Raw genomic sequence first — 6,000 nt, 5'->3', positions numbered from 1 at the left:
TTAGTTCTATAAAAATAATGAACAAACCTATTTTAGAAAGGCATGAAAATATTTACATGAACTGATGCTGAAACAAGTAAAATCAGAATAATAGCAATTTTGTGCAATGATCAGCTATGAAAGACTTGGTTCTTCTCCATGGTTTAGTGATCCAAAACAGTCCCAATAAACTTTAGATAGAAAACACCAACAGAATCCAGAGAAAAAAGTCTGGAGAATGAATGTAAATCACATGCTATGTTCATTTTTTTTTTCTTTTTCTTCTTTATTTTTTATCTCTCATGGCTTTTCCCTTTTGTTCTGCTTTTTTTCTCCCAACATGATTCATAAAGAAATATGCATTTTTAAAGAAATTAATGTACATGTATAACCAGAAAAAATAAAGAAAACATTTTTTATGGCACCATTCTTTCATATTATTTTAATTATCCTGTTATTCTAATATGTAATTCCTCATCAAACCAACTCTTTGGTTCATTATCTTACAGCTTTCCCTAAGAGCAAAATTTGGCTCCCATCTTTGTCTAAAGAAGGAAAGGTCATAACTTTAATATTGTGCTAATCTGGGAGAAGAGGAAAGACAAAAGAAAATTTGGAGGACTTGTATCCATTTTTATAAATCTCAGATGATCCCAAGATAACCTAGGGCTCATACAGATAGGTAGGAAGTATGGTACAAAGAGTATCAGTTCTGGACCCAAGAAGATCTGGATTTAAATACAACCTTAGATAGCCCTCAACTGTGAAATTGGCACAATCACACCTACCTCCTAGGATTTGAAGTTTGTAGCACAGTGCCTGGCACATTGTAGAGGGCTGAAATTATTGGATTGATGCACTGAAGTCAGTACTGCTGAGTACTTGAGGCTAACTACTGATTGGACAGTACTCTTTGGGCATATGCTTGGAAAATGGTCCTTTCCACTATCCATACTGGCTCAATGATTGGTGTATAGAAAATTTTGGTAGGGACTAGGGGGTGGTGTAAGACTAGCCAGGGACACACTCTTGGCAGAAGAAGACGGAGAAAGCAGTTGGGGAGAATCTACTTCCATCCTGTTCAATTCTGCGTCTAAGACTAAGAATAAAAACTGAGGACTTTTGCTTATCCTGACTCCAGTTGATTCTGGGGTATCCCGGGTGCTAGTGCAGTTTGTTACATTTGGCGCTCAAGCATGGGAACCGAGGACCCTAACTTCACTGAAGAAGTCTCTGGTGACCAGGAAATAGGGTGATTATTTAAATAGACAAATAGGGAACTTACTTTGTTAGAGTTAAACTAGTAACCTTTTCTAGATACAATGGGGCAGATATTGGGAAAATATTCTCCCCCAGCCCTAGCCCCACACCCAACCCTACCCCAAAAGAGATCTGCAGGAAGCATACTCAGACTGATAAAGAGATAGGGCTTATTTATGACTTGGGAGCAGATTGATGGGTTCCTGAATACATTAGAACATATGTCCCCTTGGTTCTTTGAGGAAGAACAGATAAGCCTAAATAATTGGAAACTTGTAGAACAATTATGTGACTATTATAAAGACAATGGTTCCAAGTCACTTTCCAAAGAAACACTATATATATATATATATATATATATATATATATATATATATATATATACACACAACATAATACAATTGGCCTTAAAAACTCTGCAAGTTATAGAAAAAAGAAAAGTTTTCAGAATGGCCAAATGAGGAAGTATGAGGAAAATGAGGAGGACAAAGGAGAGATTAAGAGCAATATCACCAGAGGACATGAGGAGTTCAGTGAAAATGAAGGGTCTGGTGAAGGGCGGGGTGAAGGGCATGGTGATTCTCACACTCTCACAAAGCAGCTTCAACCCTGCCTAAACCAGAACTGGTTCTTGACACGCCCCCATCAACTTCACCTTCTGGGATGGAGGAGGAAGGAGTAGTAGGAAGGACTGCAACACCACCAAGTACCTCCTGCTAAAAAATCACCCCCTCCTACCGTGTTTTCCTGATAATAAGACCTATCCTGAAAATAAGCCTTCCCCTTACTGTGTATGATTCCTCAAAAATAAGCCCTCCCCCAAAAATAAGCCCTATTGAGATTGCTACTGTAGTGGAGGTGATCCCCTGTGCTACACGCGACATTACAGTACCCTCTGTATGCACCGTTCCCCCTTCCTCGCCTCCCTCTCTCCCCTCCCCCCCCCCCCCCCCAGGTAAAACGCACGCTGCTCTCTGAGCTGCATCCGATCAGAGCTGCAGCAGTGAGCGCATCATCCTGTTCTTCCTCAGTGATTTGCTTGCTGGCACCATTGAGAGCAGTGCTACGGAGGAGAGCTGAGGCAGGACAACATAAAAACCCGGTATGTAAGTGGGAGTAAGAGGGCATGATGGAGGATAAAAGGGGCATGATGGAGGATAAAAGAAGAACTCAGCCAGCACTCACCACGCTAAAGAAATTAAGAACTTCCTTGCAGAGAGAAGAATAGATCAAGTAATGATTCCTGCAGGAATGACTGCCTATCTCCAGACCCTTGGTATTGCAATAAACAAGCCATTCAAGGACCATTTGCACATGGAAGTCAATGACTACACTGAAAATAGAATGGAAAGAAATCAGTGTGGAAACTTTGTGAAGCTCTGTCTGCAAGAAGTCGTGACTTGGGTGAAGAAGTCATAGGATAAAATTACTGACAGCTGTGTCGCTAAGGCACTACAAGCAGGTTAACTGGACAAAACATGTTCATTTAAAGAGAGCTATATTGCTGGACAGGACAGATTGGGTCCACTTCTTCTGAAGGAAATAGAGGCGCAAGACATCCAGGATGGAATTCAGGGTATGGACACTTATGACAATGTTGTTGAAGAAGATGACATGATCATTATTGAATAATGTTGGAATCCTTACTAACTGCTAAGTAATTAGAGTTGATCTAATCTTACAAGAAGATGTTTTGGGCAGAACCTGAAACAAGGTACTAAGTAGAACTACCCATAATCCCTCTCTCTGGAAGGAGCATAAATAGGCCAATGGGCCAGTCGGAGAGTTCTTCAGAGAGGAAGACGCTACAAGTTGAGATTTTCACCGGAATGGCATGAAGAGTTGGAGCTGGCTGGAGACTGAAGAAAGCAGAGGCAGAGGCTGAAGGACCAGACCTTTGGATTTAAAGACATTCGGAGAGAGCTCTTGGAACCAAGCAGAGAGATAGGCCTCTAAGCTAACCGGGCTATATTGGAGAAAATAAAAGATCTGAACTTTTATCACCTGGCTGCCTTTTGAGACATCCCAAGGGCTCTAAGCCTCTAAACCGGCTGTGCCCTGAGAAGAACAAACTCCAACATTTGAACTCTAACAGAATAAAGGTTTTTTTTTTTGTTCACATTTACCTGTTTATTAAAATTGCTGTCAATGTTCATTAAAATAAGCCCTTCCCTGAAAATAAGCCCTCTGGTGTTTTTTCTGTCCAAAAAAATTAATAAGACAGTGTCTTATTATCAGGGAAACACAGGTATGACTAAATTGCAAAAGGCAGGAGTTAAAGCCAGGGACAAAGGCCAGAATTTAAGTGATTTGTAACTGGCAATGTATCCAGTGATTTAAGAGTTTGACTCTTCAGGTCAAGAAAGTAGAAGATCTGCTCCTTTTGATAGAGAAATCCTCAAAGACCTGAAAAAGGCTTGCGTTCTTTATGGGGCTACATCAGCTTATGTTAAGATGTTACTACAGAATTTGGCTTTTGAAATCTTGACTGGATATAGACTGGGAATCTATAGCAAAGATATGCCTAGAACCTGGACAAAACTACTTGTGGCTTTCTAAATATAGTGAGCTCTGTAGGATACAAGCACAACAAAATAGGCATAGTGGACTTAATCCTCCAATCACCTGTGACCAACTAATAGGTGTAGGTTCTTATGCAGAAATTTCAGGACAGATTAATTACCCCTTAGCAGCATATGGGCAAATTGCTGCTGCTGCTATCAAAGCATGGACTTCGCTTCCCAATAAAAACAACAAGGGGAAGCCTTCACAAAAATAACACAAGGGCCAAATGAACCCTTTGCTGATTTTGTGGGACGTTTGCAGATAGCTGTCATATGAACTAATGATGAAAATGTAGTAACAGACATGATAAGGCAACTTGCTAAAGAAAATGATAATGAGATTTATAGAAGAATTATATTAGGACTATGCAAGGATGTTCCTTTAGATGAGCTCATAAGACGCTGTGCCACAGTGAGCACAAATGCCTTTTATACTCAGGCTATGATGCAGACTTTCCAAGATCACAACATGGGAAGACAGGGTCCCTTCTGGCAAGGGACTTCCAGAGAGACTTGTCAATGCTTTCAGTGTGGTAAAGTAGGCATCTGAAAGCTCAGAGTTGGCATAGAGACAGAATGAGAAAACAGGGTGGGAGAACAAGACCCAAAATCCCATGTATGCAATGCAAAAGAGGCTTCCACTGGGCCTCAGAATATAGACTGATTCAGAGAAATGGGATGAGGGGCCCACCTTCAAGGCCCAAGACAAAAAACACTTGGGGCATGATAGCAGTCAGTGCTAAACCCAGAGAGTGCCTAGAAGCCCAGTACCCAGACATGACCAATGAGCCAAGAAGCCATATGATGGGAGAAGGGGATTATACAATCAATCAGCCAGAAAGCAACCTGATGGGAGAAAGGAATTACAATTGGGGAGAATAGAGTTGTATGCAGCTGGGACAACTGAGATACTCCCTGGGGAGGTGAAATTTGTTCCTCTCCAGCCTATGGATCCCTTGTCTCCAGGCACAATAGGCTTGATCATTTCACCTCCCGAGAGCACTTACAAAATAGTGTCCATCCACACATTGATATGGGAAACTGAGAAATGTGTAGACAATATCCCAATCACTAATACAGGTAGACAATGTGTGACTTATCAAGCAGGAGAAGTAGTAGCATCAGATTTACTAATATAGACCCCTAATAAGCAACCTGGTGATAGTCACTCAGATTCTGACTCCAAGCAACAAAATCCAGGAATATACTGGACAGCAGCTGTGACAACTGAGCAACCTATGCTCACTATCTATATAAATGGCGTACCATTAGGATTGGTAGACACAGGTGCAGATCGTGCAGTGACTAGAGGTGCCAACTGGCCCAGTCACTGGCCAAAGATCAAGGCAGACACCTACATGTCTGGTGTAGGAGAATCAATACGAGCTGAAGTTAGTGCTGCCTCTATGAGATGGATATTTGAAGGTAAAACAGGAGTTTTTACTCCTTTTATAGTTGAAAAAATCCCCATCAATCTGTGGTAAGAGACATTTTACAACAATTATGATTAAAAATGAATACTTTGTTTTTTTAGGTAGGGCTGCTGTTGAAGGCCTGTCTGCACTCTTACCTGTTTCCATTCAATGGAAAATTGATACACCAGTGTGGATAGAACAGTAGCCTTTAGGTAGTGATATAATTCAGACCTTATTAGATATAGTACAGGAGCAACTTGACCAAAGACACTTACAACTTTCTCTAAGTCCTTGGAATTCCCCTGTATTTGTTGTAAGAAAGAAATCTGGAAAATGGAGGATGTGGACTGATTTAAGAAAGGTAAATGAACTGATGGAAACTATGGGTACTCTCCAGCCTGGGCTTGCATCTCCTACTCAAGGCCTAGAAAATGGCCTCTTTGGGTTATAGACATTAAGGATTGTTTCTATTCTATCCCTTTAGATAAGGAGGATATGAAAAGATTTGCCTTTTCAGTGCCCAGGTTTACTTAGCTGAGTCTTATAAAAGATATGAATGGACGGTTTTGTCATAGGGAATGAAAAACAGCCCTACTATGTGTCAAATATAGGGCTCTTACTCCAGTAAGAAAAGCATTTCCAAAAGTTATGTTACTAATTACATGGATGATATATTAGGATGTGCACCTGAGGAACAAATGTTAGAAGCATGTCTACAAAAGACCATGGAAACACTAAGGTACTACAAATTGCACATAGCTCCAGAAAAAATTCAAAGACAT

The sequence above is a fragment of the Antechinus flavipes genome, chromosome 3 (genome assembly GCF_016432865.1).
Source record: "Antechinus flavipes isolate AdamAnt ecotype Samford, QLD, Australia chromosome 3, AdamAnt_v2, whole genome shotgun sequence".
Classification (NCBI taxonomy): domain Eukaryota; kingdom Metazoa; phylum Chordata; class Mammalia; order Dasyuromorphia; family Dasyuridae; genus Antechinus; species Antechinus flavipes.
The sequence above is the reverse complement of the archived record's forward strand: the minus strand, read 5'-3'. Positions refer to the sequence as shown.